At 47.9% G+C, this 18,877-nt stretch overlaps 2 long non-coding RNA genes across 2 annotated transcripts in view; one reads left to right on the top strand and one right to left on the bottom strand.

Annotated features, from left to right (window-relative positions):
- LOC140419667 (uncharacterized) overlaps positions 1–18,877 on the bottom strand; it is a 36,548-nt gene that overhangs the window by 17,001 nt on the left and 670 nt on the right. The window contains exon 2 of the long non-coding RNA XR_011945964.1: positions 16,213–16,884. This is a non-coding gene — a long non-coding RNA (uncharacterized lncRNA). The remainder of the gene's footprint in view (positions 1–16,212; positions 16,885–18,877) is intronic.
- Positions 2,490–11,469, top strand: LOC140419665 (uncharacterized). The gene is made up of 3 exons (XR_011945962.1): positions 2,490–2,593; positions 4,003–6,285; positions 7,518–11,469. It is a non-coding gene; the product is annotated as an uncharacterized lncRNA (long non-coding RNA).

Below are 18,877 nucleotides of genomic sequence, written 5' to 3' on the forward strand. Positions count from 1 at the left end.
CCCATTGAAACAATCCAATCAGCTGATTCTACAGCTCCTCTTCCACTAAACCACTCAGTGAAACTGCCTTGAAGACCTTTCTTGTCCAAATTCTGAACTCACATCTTTCACCTCTTTTCCTGCTGTCTCCCATCATGCTCTCTCAGCGCTCATCTTGTCTGTGAGATTGACCCTTTGCTCCTTTGACCCAATTCTCACTGAACTGTTTAACATCCAACTTCCACAATCATATAATTTACAGTGCAGAACAGGCCATTCAGCACATCGAGTCTGCACAGGCCCTTGGAAAGAGCACCCTTGTCAAGCCCACACCTCCACCCTATCCCCATAACCCAGTAACCCCACTTAACACTTTTGGACACTAAGAGCAATTTAGCATGGCCACTCCACCGAACCTGCACATCTTTGGACTGGTTTGAAAACCAGAGCAACCGGAGTAAACCCACGCAGACACGAGGAGAGCATGCAGACTCAGCACAGACTGTGGCCCAAGTGGGAATCGAACCTGGGACAGTGGAGCTGTGAAACAACTGTGCTAACCAGTGTGCTACCGTGCTGCCCCTGATTTATTGGATCCAAGTTCAAATACAAGCCACAATGAAGCATCTGCCGTGGTGGGGTTTGAACCTGCATTCTCAGAGAATTGTGCTGGGTCTCAGGATTACTCATGCAGTGACAATACCACTACACCATCACCTCCCCAGTCAAGCACTTTACAGAGCTCGTCCGGGAAATGAACCCGGGACCTCTCGCATTTTGGAAACCCCTAAGCAAAAATCAGACCCCACGGTTTCAACGGTATCTCCATGGAGTCAGTGTCTTTGTCTGTTTCCCCTTTGACAATCAAGTGAAGCTTGGTCCTCACACAGAACACAACAAGAACAAAGAAATGTACAGCACAGGAACAGGCCCTTCGGCCCTCCAAGTCTGTGCGGACCATGCTACCCGACTAAACTACAATCTTCTACACTTCCTGGGTCCGTATCCCTCTATTCCCATCCTATTCATGTATTTGTCAAGATGCCCCTTAAATGTCACTATCGTCCCTGCTTCCACCACCTCCTCCGGTAGCGAGTTCCAGGCACCCACTACCCTCTGTGTAAAAAACTTGCCTCGTACATCTACTCTAAACCTTGCCCCTCGCACCTTAAACCTATGCTCCCCAGTAATTGACCCCTCTAGCCTGGGGAAAAGCCTCTGACTATCCACTCTGTCTGTGCCCCACATAATTTTGTAGACCTCTATCAGGTCGCCCCTCAACCTTCGTCGTTCCAGTGAGAACAAACCAAGTTTATTCAACCGCTCCTCATCAGCCCTTCGAGTCTGCACCGGCCCTTGGAAAGAGAATCCTACCTAAACCGACATCTCCACCCTATGTCTGTAACCCCACTTAACCTTTTTGGACACTGAGGTAATTTAGCATGGCCAATCCACATAACCTGCACATCTTTGGACTCCTGCCTGTGCTATCACTAAGACTTCATGTTTCCAGCTACGTTACATTATCCAGCCTCTCTCCTGTGTCTGTGTGTCTGGGGCTGAAACCTCGGTCATGCCATCGTAACCTCCCGATTCGACAATTCCACTACACACCTGGCTGCTCTCCCACATTCTACCTCTGTAAAACTAAAGCCATCGAAAAGTCTGCTACCCATGTCTTAATTCACAGCAAGTTTCTTCCCCCTATGATCCCTGTGCTCCGAGACTTGCATTCGCTCCCAGTCAATTCTCACCCTTGTTTTCAAATCCCTCCATGGCCTCATCTCTCCCTGTGTCTGTATCTCCTCCAGCCCCACAACCCCCTGAGATATCTGCAGAGCTCTGATCCTGGTCTCTTGTACACTCCCGATTCTAATTACTCCGCCATGGTTTTAAGTTCCTTCGGCCCCAAGCACTGAATTCCCTCCCGAAACCTATCTGTCTCCACCTCACATAACTTATTTAAGACTCTCTTTAAAGCTCACCTCTTTGACCAAGTTTTTGGTCACCTGCCCTAATATCTCCTTTTGTGTCTGGGTGTCTCACTTTGTTTTATAATGTTCCTGTGAAGTTGACTGGGATGACTTATGATGTTAAAGGTGTTATATAAATAGAAGTTGTTGTTGTTGACTGTAACCCTGACCTCCTGTTTTATAAAAACCCAATGGTTTCACAACAAACTATCTCTGATTTATTTCCCCTGCGGGTGTGCAGCCTCTATAAAGACTGTGGCCATTAACTCAAGCCTGTCACCGGGAGCAGGCCGCAGCTGTCTCCATCGAGCTCGATGTAAACCCGGGCCCGGAAACTTCCTGTTAGGGTTTGGAGTCTCCACCGGGTTTCAGTGAAACTTCCTAACCTGGTGCATCATCGGCACTGCGCATGCTCCAGTTCACAATGCCCGGGTGGTGATTGACTGCAGCTCTGGACCAATTGCAAGAGATGGGCGGATCTGGAGGCCCGAGGGGAGCAGCTTATCCTCCAACCAATCGGACTGAATGAGGGGCGGGGCTGAGTCCCGGTCTCACACATGAACTGGAGCATGCGCAGCGCCGATGACAGTTCAGGATTAAGGCGATCGGGTGGAAATCCTCAGCCGGTCACATCCCGTTCGGTGAGTCCTCAGGGGGGGGATGGAGCTGGCGGGTGCGTCGGGAGGCTTCATAAACACTCCGTGTAGCCCGAAGCCCCGAACACGATGCTCCGATACGGCAGTTGAACCGGTGAAAGCTGCTCAGGCTTTTCCTCGAGACAGGCCCGGATGGACGAAGAATGTGGCCGGGCGCATGCGCAGAAAGCGAGAGCACCGGCTTTGCTCTGCCTCCCATTCACTCTGAGTGGCTGGAGGACCAGCTGCTCTCGTTCGGTCCTTCAGCACCGTCCCTCTTCCTAATGGCCCGAACCTGCCGTCAATCAGTCCCCAGGCATTGTGAGCTGGAGCAAACCCTTCACAATCATTGTCAGCTCCCTGGTTTGCAGTTGCGGGGCTTCTCCCTCCCGGAAACAGGCCCAGGTTAACGGGCACCATCCTGCTTCAGACACTGGAGGATGGTTCACATCAGAGGATGGGGGAGGGGGGATAATAAATAAGAGCTTACACTTTGCACTCAAATCAATGAGGACTCTGATCTCTGGCAAGGAAGAAACCCTGGCAGGTGGGCGGGGAGGATTCACAAACACCCGCTGGAGGCCCCAACCCCCCAATAAGACCCATTGATTTTATTGTCAGTCTGCAGACAGGAGCTGGAGAACTGAACCCAGGCACAGGAGAGGGAGGGAGAAAACTGGAAGTGGAGGAAAGAAATGGTGCAGATGGTGAGATGGGTTTGGATTTCAGCCCAGGGAGGAGGGAGAGTGTGTGAGACGGGAATTTACAGCTTTGGGGGAACAAGAGAGGAACAAATGTTCCAGAGAAACTAGAATTGCCTGTTCAGAATTTCTATCCTGGACTGACAGTGATGGCTTTTATAAACTCCTTTTACAGGGGTTAGAATTGGAGAATTTACACACAACAAACTGAACCCAACAGAAAGGTTTGTTTCTTTGCGATTTCTATCCTGTATTGACAGTGATGACTTTGTAAAATGAGAGATGACAACTCTCAGGAAAAATTAAATGGAGTGGGGCCTTTTTTCTATCAAAAACAACAAATTAAACAGTAGCCTGATAGAAATCTTTAAAATTATCAGTAGTTTCGAGAGAAGCAATGTGAGAGAGTGACCATAATAAAGAACAAGTCATAAATACAAGATAGTTACGAAAAAAATCAAAGGGGGCAATACTGACAAATTTATTCATCACAGGTTTAGAATGTGTTATTCATTACCATGGAAATGAGCTGAGGAAAGTGCTGAGATGTTTTCAAAAGGAAGAAATGGAATCGAAAATCAGCTGAACAGCTGAGGTGAAATCGGGGGACAGTCGGAGATGTGTGCCGAGTATGGACAGCAGCAGAATCTGTGACAGAATGGCCTGTTTGTGTCTTATATATTCACAGTAATTCAATGTAATCTCCTTTTACAGAATATTTGCAGATGCAAACATCGTGTCGAGATCTGACAGAGTTACTTGATTCATCAGGATCGGCCTTTCAACGTGGAAGGAGAAATGTTTGTCTGTTTTGTCTTTCTGAAAAAATGTCAAAAATCACTGTGATTGGAAAAGCACCGAGACACAGACATCGAAGTAATTTTCCACAGTTAGCTGGAACTGAGCTTTAACCAATCACACAGCCTGAAATTAAATTGCAGCATTTTCATCAGGGAGACACCGTACTGTGGCTTCAACTGATGATCCAAGTTGGAGAGACATAAGGACATTCGCACCAAAGGAATCAAGAAGCAGCAATAGGACATTCAGCCCCGTGAGCCTGTTCCACCATTTAATAACATCACGGCTGATCTGATAGTGACCTCAAATCTGCTTCCCACCTGCACCTGATAACTTGTCGATAACCATGGAGAAACAGTGGAAATGTGGGGACTGTGGGATGGGATTCAATTCCCCGTCTGAATTGGAAACTCATCGACGTATTCACACTGGGGAAAGGCCGTTCACCTGCTTCGTGTGTGGGAAGGGATTCACTCGGTCATCACACCTCCTGACACACCAACTTGTTCATACTGATCAGAAACCTTTTAAATGTGCTGACTGTGAGAAGAGCTTTAAAAGCAGATATGATTTACTGACACATCAACGCACTCACACTGGAGAGAGGCCATTCACCTGCTCCGTGTGTGGGAAGGGATTCACTCTGTCATCAATCCTCCTGAGACACCAACTTGTTCATACTGATCAGAGACCTTTTAAATGTGCTGACTGTGAGACAAGCTTTAAAAGTAAACAGTATTTACTGAGACACCAAAGCACTCACAAAGGGGAGAGGCCATTTGCCTGCTGTGTGTGTGGGGAGGGATTCACTCAGTCATCACTCCTCCTGAGCCATCAACTTGTTCATATTGATCAGAGACCTTTTAAATGTGCTGACTGTGAGAAGAGCTTTAAAAGTAAAAAGAATTTACTGACACATCAACGCACTCACACTGGGGGAGGCCGTTCACCTGCTCCGTGTGTGAAAAGAGATTCACATGTTCATCCCAGCTTCTGAGACCAGCGAGTTCACACTGGACAGAGACCGTTCACCTGCCCCGTGTGTGGCAAGAAATTTACTGAGTCATCCCACCTGACTAGACACCAACTTGTTCACACTGATCAGAAGTCTTTTAAATGTTCTGACTGTGAAAACAGATTTAAAAGTAAATCAAATCTGCTGAAACACCAGCGAGTTCACACGGAAACAGAATCATAGCATTTACAGTGCAGAAGGAGAGCATTTGGCCCGAGTGCACCGGCCCTTGCAAAGAGCACCCGACTTAAGCCCATACCTCCAACCTAACCCATAACCCCACTTCACCTTTTTGGACACTAAGGGCAATTTAGCATGGCCAACCCATCTAACCTCACATCTTTGGACTGTGGAGGGAAACCGGAGCACCCAGAGGAAACCCACACAGACACTGGGACAACGCGTAGACTCCGCACAGACAGTGACCCAAGCCGGGAATCAAACCTGGGACCCTGGTGCTGTGAGGCAACAGTGCTAGCCACTGTGCTACCGTGGGAGCGATACTGGGGAGAGGCTGTTTAACTGCTCCGTGTGTGGGAGGAGATTCACTCAGTCAAACATCAGCAGGTTCACAGGCAACAGCAGGGTTTGGATTCAGCTGTTGTCGCTGCTGTTGGTCACATCCAGGACTGAATGATGCCTGGACGTCTGTTTCCAGTGGGGCGTCACAGTTTTCCGGTATTTATCAATGATTTAGACTTAAATGTATGCACCAGGATTATACAAAAGGTGCTGATGTGTTTTAGACAATGAGGGAGGAAGCCATGGACTGGGTCAGGTGGACAGAAAAATGGTAAATGGAAATTTAGATAATGAGAGGTGAGGAACACACTTCAGTTAACTCCCGATAAAAATAAGGTCACTTCAGGATATTGGAAAAAACTGATTGGTGGGGAAGCACGCAGATGTGCGGCCTGAAATGCGGATGTTCACCGTAAGAAGGGTTGCGCATGTGCGACGGTTTGCGCTTTCTATTGGTCAACATTGAGTGTGATTTGGAGTCATTAAAGTGTCTCCCAGCCGTACCTTCCCCTTTCCCATTGTCTTCGTGCGGGGCATCATCCAATGGAAATTGTCAGGGGATCGGAAGAACTTTATTCGTCCAGCCAATCAGAGCACGGCTTTGGGTGCATTCAGATTGAGCTTCACAGAAGAGTAAACCTCCTCCTGTCTCCAAATCTGTGAGTGAAACACTGTCTTTTCTCCCCCTTTCCATTTATTCATTCTGGGGTTAAATTGTGGCTTGCAGGAACTGAAGGGAAAGGAAGTGAATCCAGGGAAGGTGCAGACTCTGGGAAGGTTGGGCCAGGTCTCTCTCCCTCAGCTTGACACATCTATTTGCCTGGCGAAAAGGATGGTCTCTTTCCTAATGTTCACAAGGGCTGGCATCCACACAGATGGCTGACGTTTAAGGGGACAGTAATTTTTTTTAAATTTAGGAGGCGCAATTCTTTTTTTTCCAATTAAAGGACAATTTAGCATGGCCAATTCATCTACCCTGCACTTTGTTTTGGGTTGTGGTGGCGAAACCCACGCAGACACGGGGAGAATATGCAAACCCAACACAGACAGTGACCCGGGGCTGGGATTGAACCTGGGTCCTCGGCACTGTGAGGCAGCAGTGCTAACATTGCACCACCATGTTGCCTGGTATGGAGGGCATTAGCTATGAGGAGCGGTTGAATAAACTCGGTTTGTTCTCACTGGAACGAAGGAGGTTGAGGGGAGACCTGATAGAGGTATACAAAATTATGAGGGGCATAGACAGAGTGGATAGTCAGAGGCTTTTCCCCAGGGTAGAGGGGTCAATTACTAGGGGGCATAGGTTTAAGGTGAGAGGGGCAAGGTTTAGAGTAGTGTACGAGGCAAGTTTTTTTACGCAGAGGGTAGTGGGTGCCTGGAACTCGCTACCAGAGGAGGTGGTGGAAGCAGGGACGATAGTGACATTTAAGGGGCATCTTGACAAATACATGAATAGGATGGGAATAGAGGGATACGGACCCAGGAAGTGTAGAAGATTGTAGTTTAGTCGGGCAGCATGGTCGGCACGGGCTTGGAGGGCCGAAGGGCCTGTTCCTGTGCTGTACATTTCTTTGTTCTTTGTTTGTTCATGCTGCGCCTAGGGGATAGTAAATCAATGTAGGACACAGATATGCCCAGTTTTGTAATTATGGTACATATTAAATAGAGTATTTAGGGTTAAGTAATAAAGTGCTAATTATTTCTAGTCTTGAGATATAATGCTGTAACTAACTTATACATTTACAATCATAGTGAGAGTGCGGGAAGAATGTGTGGGATGGAGATAACCGATTCAGGGGAAAGGAAGAGGAATATTATACAGAAACTAGCATTGTCTGCTCTGAATTTCTGTCCTGTACTTTGTGAAGACTTTTGTAAACTCCTTTTCCAGGATGTCAGAAGGGGAGGATTTGCAGCCAGAAATCTCAAAATGCATCAAGCCTTAACAGCGTCACTCGAATGACCAGAACTACCAGAACCTGAATGCCATCAGTCTCTGAATCTCGAAGGATAAATTGTCTGTTTTGGCCGTCACATCAGTATGACTGGAAAGGCACTAAGAAACACAGATCTGAGTGAGAGAGTCCATTGCACTGACTGTGGAAAGGGCTTTAACCAATTAAATAGACTGCAGAAATATCACACCATTTACAGCGAGGGAGAGACTGTACACATGCTGTGTGTGTGGGAAGGGATTCACTCAGTCATCCTACCTGCTGACACACCAGCAGGTTCACACCGGGGAGAAGCTGTTCACCTGCTCTAAGTGTGGGAAATAATTTAATCATTCATCTGACCTTCTGAATCACCAACAGGTTCACACCAGGGAGTGACCGTTCACCTGCCCCGAGTGTGGAAAGGGTTTCACTCAGTCATCCCACACTAGGCCGTTGAACTGCTCCAAGTGTGGGAAGTGTTTTATTCAATCCTCACTCCAGTGACACATCAGGGAATCCGTTTTATTCAATCATCCCACCTAGCATCACATCAGGGGGTTTTCAGCAGAGAGAGGCCTTTCACCTGCTCCGAGTGTGGGAAGCGGTTTATTCAATCATCTCACTAGTGTCACACCGGGAGGTTAACACCAGGGAGAGGACATTCATCTGTCCTGAGTGTGGGAGGGGATTCATTCAATTATCGGACCTGCAGAATCACCAGCAAGTTCACACTGGGGAGAGGCCATTCTCCTGCAGAGTGTGGGAAGGGATTTATTTGTTCAGCCAACCTGCAGGCACACCAATGCATTCACACCAGGGAGAGACCATTCAGTTGCTCTGAGTGTGGGAAGGGATTCGCTCTTTCATCCGATCTGCAGAGGCACCAGCAAGTTCACACCGGGGAGAGGCCATTCACCTGCTCTGAGTGGGAAGGGATTCATTCAGTCATCCCACCAACAGACACACCAGAAAGTTCACAAAGGGATTTACTCAGTCATCCCGCGTGCTGAGACACCAGCAAGTCAATAAGTGATGACAGGGATTGGATTCTGCTGTTTTTGCTGCTGTTAATTACATCCAGGACTGAACCATGTTCATTCTGACACTTGCTGAAGTGGGAGAGTTGGAGGGTTTCTTTCTGCTGGACTGGCTAGTGTCAAACTTTGCTTCCAGTGGCCTGATGCTGAGCCTGGGAGAGCACATTTCCACTGAAATGATTCTCAAAAGCTGCTGAAGGACATTTATTTTATCCTGGACAGTAAATAGTGTTACTAAAACTACAGGTAGATCTAAAATTAATATATTTCTCTCTGTTCCATTGAGTCTACAGCACAGGGCCAGGCCAGTCGGCTCAATTGATCTGTATCAGTATTTAGCTCCACATGAGCCTCCACCCACCCCGCTTCATCTCCCCCATGAGCATCTCCTTTTTTTCCTTTGTCCCTCATGTATGTATCCAGTTTCCCCTTCAATGTATTCACGCTGTTCATCTCAACCTCTTTTTTTTTTTAATTTAGAGTACCCAATTCATTTTTCCCACTTAAGGGGTAATTTAGCGTGGCCAATCCACCTCCCCTGCCCATCTTTGGGTTCTGGGGGCAAAACCCACGCAAACAAGGGGAGAATGTGCAAACTCCACATGGATAGTGACCCAGAGCCGGGATCGAACCTGGGACCTCGGCGCCATGAGGCAGCAGTGCTAACCACTGCGCCACAGTGCTGCCCTAGGTTAAAGAGGTTTCTACTGAAATTATTGAATGCTTGCATAATCTTAAAGACTCCCATCAGATCACCCTTCAGTGGTCCCCTTTCCAGTGAAAGGCAGCCGTAACATAGAACATCGAACATTACAGCGCAGTACAGGCCCTTCGGCCCTCGATGTTGCGCCGACCTGTGAAACCACTCTAAAGCCCATCTACACTATTCTCTTATCATCCATATGTCTATTAGTGTTGGCGAGTCCACTACTGTTGCAGGCAGGGCATTCCACGCCCTTACTACTCTCTGAGTAAAGAACCTACCTCTGACATCTGTCTTATATCTATCTCCCCTCAATTTAAAGCTGTGTCCCCTCGTGCTAGACATCACCATCCGAGGAAAAAAATCTCTCACTGTCCACCCTATCCAATCCTCTGGTCATCTTGTATGCCTCAATTAAGTCACCTCTTAACCTTCTTCTCTCTAACGAAAACAGCCTCAAGTCCCTCAGCCTTTCCTCATAAGATCTTCCCTCCATACCAGGCAACATTCTGGTAAATCTCCTCTGCACCCTTTCCAATGCTTCCACATCCTTCTTATAATGCGGCGACCAGAATTGCACCAGAGTTTTGTACAGTGGCAACATGACCTCATGGCTCCGAAACTCAATCCCTCTACCAATAAAAGCTAACATGCCATACACCTTCTTAACAACCCTCTCAACCTGGGTGGCAACTTTCAGGGATCTATGTACATGGACACCGAGATCTCTCTGCTCATCCACACTGCCAAGAATCTTACCATTAGCCCAGTACTCTGTCTTCCTGTCATTCCTTCCAAAATGAATCACCTCACACTTTTCTGCATTAAACTCCATTTGCCACCTCTCAGCCCAGCGCTGCAGCTTATCTATGTCCCTCTGTAACTTGTGACATCCTTCCGCACTGTCCGCAACTCCACCGACTTTAGTGTCATCTGGAAATTTACTCACCCATCCTTCTACGCCCTCCTCCAGGTCATTTATAAAAATGACAAACAGCAGTGGCCCCAAAACAGATCCTTGTGGTACACCACTAGTAACTGGACTCCAGTCTGAACATTTCCCATCAACCACTACCCTTTGTCTTCTTCCAGCTAGCCAATTTCTGATCCAAACTGCTAAATCACCCTGAATCCCATGCCTCCGTATTTTCTGCAGTAGCCTACCGTGGGGAACCTTATCAAACGCTTTAATGAAATCCATATACACCACATCAACTGCTTTACCCTCATCCACCTGTTTGGTCACCTTCTCAAAGAACTCAATAAGGTTTGTGAGGCACGACCTACCATTCACAAAACCGTGTTGACTATCTCTAATCAAATTATTCCTTTCCAGATGATTATACATCCTATTTCTTATAAGCCTTTCCAAGATTTTGCCCAAAACAGAAGTAAGGCTCACTGGTCTATAGTTACCGGGGTTGTCTCTACTTCCCTTCTTGAACAAGGGAACAACATTTGCTATCCTCCAGTCTTCTGGCACTATTCCTGTAGACAAAGATGACTTAAAGATCAAAGCCAAAGGCTCAACAATCTCCTCCCTAGCTTCCCAGAGAATCCTAGGATAAATCCCATCTGGCCCAGGGGACTTAGCTATTTTCACACTTTCCAGAATTGCTAACACCTCCTCCTTATGAACCTCAAGCCCTTCTAGTCTAGTAGCCTGAATCTCCGTATTCTCCTCGACAACACTATCTTTTTCCTGTGTGAATACTGACGAAAAATATTCATTTAGCCCCTCTCCTATCTCCTCGGACACCACGCACAACATCCCGCTACTGTCCTTGACTGGCCCTACTCTTACCCGAATCATTGTTTTATTCCTGACCTATCTATAGAAAGCTTTAGGGTTATCCTTGATCCTACCTGCCAAAGACTTCTCATGTCCCCTCCTGGCTCTTCTTAGCTCTCTCTTTAGGTCCTTCCTAGCTAGCTTGTAACTCTCGAGTGCCCTAACTGAACCTTCATGTCTCATCTTTACACAAGCCTCCTACTTCCTCTTGACAAGTGTTTCGACTGCTTTAGTAAACCACGGTTCCCTTGCTCGACCACTTCCTCCCTGCCTGACAGGTACATACTTATCAAGGACACGCAGTAGCTGTTCCTTGAACAAGCTCCACATTTCCATTGTGCCCATCCCCTGCAGTTTTCCTCTCCATCCGATGCATCCTAAGTCTTGCCTCATCGCATCATAATTGCCTTTCCCCCAGATATAACTCTTGCCCTGCGGTATATACCTATTCCTTTCCAGCACTAAAGTAAACGTAATCGAATTGTGGTCACTATCACCAAAGTGCACACCTACCTCCAAATCTAACGCCTTTCCTGGTTCATTACCCAGTACCAAATCCAAAATGGCCTCGCCTCTCGTTGGCCTATCTACATACTGTGTCAGGTAACCCTCCTGCACACATTGGACAAAAACGAACCCATCTAAAGTACTCGAACCATAGCGTTTCCAGTCAATATTTGGAAAGTTAAAGTCCCCCATAACAACTACCCTGTTGCTTTCGCTCCTATCCAGAAGCATCTTTGCAATCCTTTCCTCTACATCTCTGGAACTTTTCAGAGGCCTATAGAAAACCCCTAACAGGGTGACCGCTCCTTTCCTGTTTCTAACCTCAGCCCATACTACCTCAGTAGACGAGTCCTCATCAAACGTCCTTTCTGCAACCGTAATACTGTTCTTGACGAACAGTGCCACCCTTCCCTCCTCTTTTACCACCTTTCCTGAGCTTACTGAAATATCTAAACCCTGGCACCTGCAACAACCGTTCCTGTCTCTGCTCTATCCATGTCTCCGAAATGGTCACAACATCGAAGTCCCATGTACCAACCCATGCCGCAAGTTCACCCACCTTATTCCGGATGCTCCTGGCATTGAAGAAGACACACTTTAAACCACCTTCCTGCCTGCCGGTACACTCCTGCAACTTTGAAACCTTACTCATGACCTCACTACACTCAACCTCCTGTATACTGGAGCTACAATTCAGGTTTCCAAGCCCCTGCTGAACTAGTTTAAACCCTCCCGAAGGGCATTAGCAAATTTCCCCCCCAGGATATTGGTACCCCTCTGGTCCAGGTGTAGACCATCCCGTTTGTAGAGGTCCCACCGACCCCAGAATGAGCCCCAATTACCCAGAAATCTGAAACCCTCCCTCCTGCACCATCCCTGTCGCCACGTGTTCAACTCCTCTCTCTCCCTATTCATCGTCTCGCTAGTACGTGGCACGGGTAACAACCCAGAGATAATAACTCTGTTTGTCCTAGATCTAAGTTTCCACCCTTCCTCCCTGAATTCCTGCCTTCCATCTTTCCTACCTATATCGTTGGTACCTATGTGGACCACGACTTGGGGCTTAAGAATCACGATCAGAGACATCCCCCTCCCCCTTAAGAATCACAATCAGAGACATCACGGACCATGGCACCTGGGAGGCAACACACCAACCGCGAGTCTCTCTCGTTCCCACAGAATCTCCTATCTGTCCCCCTAACTATGGAGTCTCCAATGACTAATGCTCTGCTCCTCTTCCCCCCTGCCCTTCTGAGCAACAGGGACAGTCTCTGTGCCAGAGACCTGTACCCCATGGCTTACCCCTGGTAAGTCCCCCCCCCCCCCCCAACAGTATCCAAAGTGGTATACGTGTTACTAAGGGGAACGACCACAGGGGATCCCTGTACTGACCGCTTCCTCCCAGCCCCTCTCACCGTCACCCATCTATCTTTATTCTTCGGAGCAACTACATCCCTGAAGCTTCTATCCATGACCACCTCTGCCTCCCGAATGATTTGAAGTTCATCCAGCTCCAGCTCCCTAATGCGGTATCCTTTTTTTTTTGCGTACATAATAGTTTATAATGATTGTCCAGTGCTCTCCATCACGCGGTGCAAGTTGCATTTTTGTATACAATTCATCCCTAATAATACCAACACGTAGTTTTCACATAAAACCAACGATGCTTAAAAGAAAGACAATGTCCACAATAACGAAAAGGAACCATTGGCATAGTACTGGCGTCTTGCGTCAGGAACACGTGCAGAACTCCTTCTCCATTATTCAGGCAAATGGCGTTCCATGAGTAGCTCCTCAGTTTCTCTCAGAAGAACCACCTGAAAGCTTCTCCTCCACCAGGGACGATTACCTTCTCTGGTGAAGAATCTGGCTTTTTCTTCAGCTCTTCACACTTCCGCAGCTTGCTGATCTGGTGGCCGGTTTTGCGGTTCCGGCAGTTGCTGCACTCGCCGCAGTTGATGAGCCTCCTGCAGGGTGCGCTTGGCCCGCACCTTTTCCTCTTCTTCTTGGCTGGCTGGCTCGCGGCAGCGGTGGGCGGGGCCTGCTGAGGTAGGGCGGTGCAGTCCAGCAGGGCGGTCCGCCTTGGCAGCCAGAGTGGCGGCAGGCGAGTGCAGGGCGGTCATGATGATGATGCCGGGGGGCAGGGAGATGGCGCCCAGGACGGGAGGCAGCGCGTCCGGACTCTGCGGCTCGCTGGGCCAGGTGCAGGGCAGCCGGCTGCGGGGGGTGCACATGGCGGCCACCCACAGCCGCTCGCCACGCCGTTCACGCCGTAACCATTCCTGAGGGTTAAATATTATTCTTGTAAACATTTGTTGCACCTTCTCCAGTGTCTCTATTTCCTTTTTCTAAATTGAGATTTACCTTTCGTTTTGTATGCCCTATGTTTTTTCCATCTGTGAAAAGATCTGTCTGGACTGTACGCAGAACAATACTTTTCACTGTACCTCAGTACACGTGACAATAAATCCAATCGAATCTCCAACAAAAGAATATCTGACCATTACCCCTTGACATTCAATGGCTGAATCCCCCACCACACCTTGGAGGTTACCATTAATCAGAAGCTGAACTGGACTAGCCACATAAATACTATGGCTGCAAGAGCAGGTCACAGGCTAGCAATCCTGTGGTGACTATCTCACCTCCTGACTCCTCAAAGCCTGTCCGGCATCTACAAGGAAGAAGTCAGGAGTGTGAAGGAATACTCTCCACTTGCCTGGGTGAGTGCAGCTCCAACTACACTCAAGAAGCTTGGCACAACTCATAACAAATCAACCCGCTTGATTGGCATCTTTCCACATTCACTGCCCTCATCACTGATGCACAATAGTAGCTGCGTGTACCATCGACAAGATGTGCTGCAGAAACTCTCCAAGGCTCCTTTGGCAGCACCTTCCAAACTCACAACATCTGCTAATTAATGATCAAAATCTTTATTAGTGTCCCAAGTAGGCTTACATTAACACTGCAATGAAGTTACTGTGAAAATCCCCTAGTCGCCGCATTCCGGTGACTGTTCGGGTACTGAGGGAGAATTCAGAATGTTCAATTCACTGGACAGCACATCGTTCCGGACTTGTGGGAGGAAACTGGACCACCAGAAGGAAACCCACGCAGACACAGGGAGAACGTGCAGATTCCGCACAGTGACCCAAGACGGGAATCAAACCTGGGACCCTGGCGCTGTGAAGCAACAGTGCTAACCACTGTGCTACCGTGCCACCCAATTAGAAGGTAGAAATACAAGGACAGCAGATACACGAGAACACCTCCACCTGGGAATTCACCTCCAAGTCACTCATGTCAGGAAAACAGAGGTAGTTTTAAGTGATCTTTATTTGTGTTGTTAAATATTAAAATTGAGTATAGATTACAGTGGGTTTGATTTAGTATTTCTGTGTAGGAAGAGTAGAATTCAACTCTGGTTGGATTCATGTTGAAACAAAGTTGTTTGCATGTGCCGGTGGGGAAGGTTTCAGTTCAAACTGTTCCTATTGAACTGGGGAGTTTGCTGCATGAAAAGTAAACATCAGGTTGGAGAAATAATGAATTGTTGCTCAGCAACCAGGAGCAGCACCCTTTAGGTGAAAGCCTTTTTGAGGGAAGTTTTACGTGAATTAATCGCATTTGGAGCGAGGAAGTGAGAGAGTGAACAGCTCTCAGCTCTGCTAGAAGCAGGAGAGCAATAGAATGGAGTAATGTGCACGAAAGCAAGCTCGAGGGGAACTAGATCTATAAAACAGGGAATGGAAAAGCTCCAGGAATATTGAAGTGAGAAGGAGCACAGAGGAACTGTCTTTGGAACAGGCTATTGTTCATGGAAATGAAAGTAAGACCTGGGAAGAGAAGAGTTGATGAGGTTGGCTGCGGACAAGCCCCATATCTGAAGCAACGTAAGGTTTGGTGTCTTTACTTCCAATTTTTGAAGCAATAATATTCTGTTGGGGACTGAGTACCTGAGTTGTGTAGACTTTCGATGCATGTTGCAAGTCAAGACAAAGGAATGCCGAACAGAGAGTTGGAAAACCTGGAGGCGGCTCCTTGCTACAACAGCAGAGAGGAAGCCTTGTTTGAAAGGATAGTTAGAACATCTGGAGGTGGATCTTTGGTGGAAGCAGCTGAGAGAAAGCATTGATTTGGAAGAAGTTTTTAAAGCGTATCTGTTTGAAAGTCGAGGTTGGAAACATTTGTGACAATCATCTGGGGGGAAATTGAGGAGGAATCCACAGAAGATGGATTGAATTGCACCTGCCACTTGGTTTCAGAATGGGGGGGAGGGGGGGGGGCGGTGCTGCCTGATCATGGTCAACCTATGGGTTTAAAGGGACTGTGTGTCCACTGAGAACATTATAGCAAAATATATGTAGTAACCTGTGTTGTCCTTCAAAACTATGCACGTTTGTGAAGATAAGTAGGAGTGAAGGAATATTGTATCATAGACAGACTTTTTATGCTCAATAAATGTTTGTTTTTGTTGTTGAAAGCTAATTGGCAATCCTGTGACTCTGCTCCTCGACATTTTCTAAACAAAGTTAGTCTTTTAAGCCAGGGTTCCATTCTGTGATCTTCCCATCCAGTTATTACATCACTGGGATTGTAATACTCACCATCTTGCTGTGGAAATATATCTCCATTCCTTCACGGTCCCTGGGTCAGAATCCTGGTACTTCCTCCCTAACCGCACTGTGGGTGACACCATAGGGACTGCAGCAGTTCAAGAAGTCAGCTCACCACCACCTTCTCAAGGGCAATTAGGGATGGGCAATAAATGGTGACTTAGACAGAGGCACACACTTTTGTTTTATTCATTAACGGGATGTGGACTTTGATTTCCGTGAAGGAATAAAAAATATTAGGCAAGACCTGTTTGTAGCCCATTTAATTGGTTTTCAATGACATCATTGCCTTCTCCCTTGTTCCTATGTCCTGGGCCTCTTACAAGGTGATGTCTGAACGAATCAAGCCAGCCTGACTCCACTTTGTGACCTCCGACACAGTGATCAATCCCCAGACTGCTACAACCACCTTTATCACGTCAAACAAACACATCTTTCTCACAGGTTGAGGCTGGTTCTCCTGCACAATTCAACTCATTTTGCAGCCATTGCTAATTCTGGCAAGGCTGTGACTTGACTAAATTGTCCATCATACTTTGCATTTTGAGCCCACAATGCAGTTCTTCAGATATCCACGGTCTGGGTTCTTCTATCACCTCGATGTTCCATGTTACCACCATGAGACAAACTCCAAACACAGGGTTACACCACAGCCCGCCTACACTGATTAATATTAAAGAAATAAAGAGAGTTAAAAATTGATTGCTCATTAACAAGGTGGTTATTAATAATAATCTTTATTAGTGTCACAAGTCGGCTTACATTAACACTGCAATGAAGTTACTGTGAAAATCCCCTCGTCGCCACATACCGGCGCCTGTCCGGGTACACTGAGGAAGAATTCAGAATGTCTAATTCACCTAAGAAGCACATCTTTTGGGACTTTTGGAAGGAAATTGGAACACGCGGAAGAAACCCACGCAGACACGGATAACATGTAGCCTTCCAGTAGAGTCGTTCAGTTAAAAGCAGGTAAGGTGGGCAGCATGGTGGCACAGTGGTTAGCACTTCTGCCTCACGGCGCTCAGGTCCCAGGTTCGATCCCAGCTCTGGGTCACTGTCCGTGTGGAGTTTGCACATTCTCCCCGTGTCTGCGTGGGTTATTCCCCCACAACCCAAGATGTGCAGGGTAGGTGGATTGGCCACGCTAAATTACATATTACATAGAACATACAATGCAGAAGGAGGCCATTCGGCCCATCGAGTCTGCACCGACCCACATTAATCCCTCACTTCCACCCTATCCCCGCAACCCAATAACCCCTCCCAACCCTTGTGGACACTACGGGCAATTTTTAGCATGGCCAATCCACCTAACCTGCACGTCTTTGGACTGTGGGAGGAAACCGGAGCACCCGGAGGAAACCCACGCAGACACGGGGAGAACGTGCAGACTCCACACAGACAGTGACCCAGCGGGGAATCGAACCTGGGACCCTGGCGCTGTGAAGCCACAGTGCTATCCACTTGCCCCTTAATTGGTAAAAATGAGTTGGGTACTCTAAATTAATTTTTTTTAAAGCAGGTAAGTTATGCTGAACCTTTATCAATCACTATTAAATCACAATGGTACGCCGCGCCACGTATCGATGGCCTCAGAACTTTGCCTGAGGTCCGCCTCCTGATGCTCCGCCCCCGACCAGCCAAGTTCCCGATGGTGTGGGTCGCGTGTGGTCCCATCCTGTCGAGAACTCGGCAAGCCGGCTGCGGACTCAGTCCAGCGCCGCCACAGTCGGGGGAGGGCTGATCCGTGGGCAGGGGGTTATTAGGGGCTGGGGGCACTGTGGGAGTGGTCCGGGGCATGCGAGCCAGCCAAAGGGGGGGGCATTATTTTGCAGGCCGGGTCCACGAGTGGCCTCTGCCGTGTAGCGCGGCGCGGCCGCTCAGGGTGTCGCCGTGCCCATGTGCGGCCACAGACCCGGCAATTCTCCAGGGCATATTGGCAGCTAGAGCCGGGTGCTCTACGCAGCCGTCATGCTAGCCCCCAGCAAAACAGGGAATCGGTAGCCGTTTTACACCACTGTTCCCATGCCGGCGTGGGGACATAACTCCAGAATGGGAGAGTCCAGCCCCATATGTTTCAATCAGATCCCCTCATTCTTTATTCTTTCAAACTCAAGTGGATACAGGCACAGCCTGTCCAAGTTTTCCTCCTATGATAACCCCCTCATCCAGTCAAGTGAACCTTTTCTGACCAGTTTCAAATGAAATTATGTCCTTTCTTAAATAAGGAGACCAAAATCGTACAGAGTACTTTGGATAGGGTAGTGGGTGCCTGGAACTCGCTACCGGAGGAGGTGGTGGAAGCAGGGACGAGTGACATTTAAGGGGCATCTTGACAAATACATGAATCGGATGGGAATAGAGGGATACGGACCCAGGAAGTGTAGAAGATTGTAGTTTAGTCGGGCAGCATGGTCGGCATGGGCTTGGAGGGCCGAAGGGCCTGTTCCTGTGCTGTACATTTCTTTGTTCTTTGTTCTGTACAACTGCAGTACTTTCCCCTTGCAATAAACAGCAACATTCCCTTTACCTTCCCAATCGTGTACTGTATCTGCAGAGTAACTGGTCCTGATTCATGCACCAGTACACCTCGATCCCTCTGTACCTCGGAGCTGCAATCTCTGTGCATTTAAATAAGCAATGCAAGATGGCG

Source organism: Scyliorhinus torazame, chromosome 5 (assembly GCF_047496885.1).
Source record: "Scyliorhinus torazame isolate Kashiwa2021f chromosome 5, sScyTor2.1, whole genome shotgun sequence".
Taxonomy (NCBI): domain Eukaryota; kingdom Metazoa; phylum Chordata; class Chondrichthyes; order Carcharhiniformes; family Scyliorhinidae; genus Scyliorhinus; species Scyliorhinus torazame.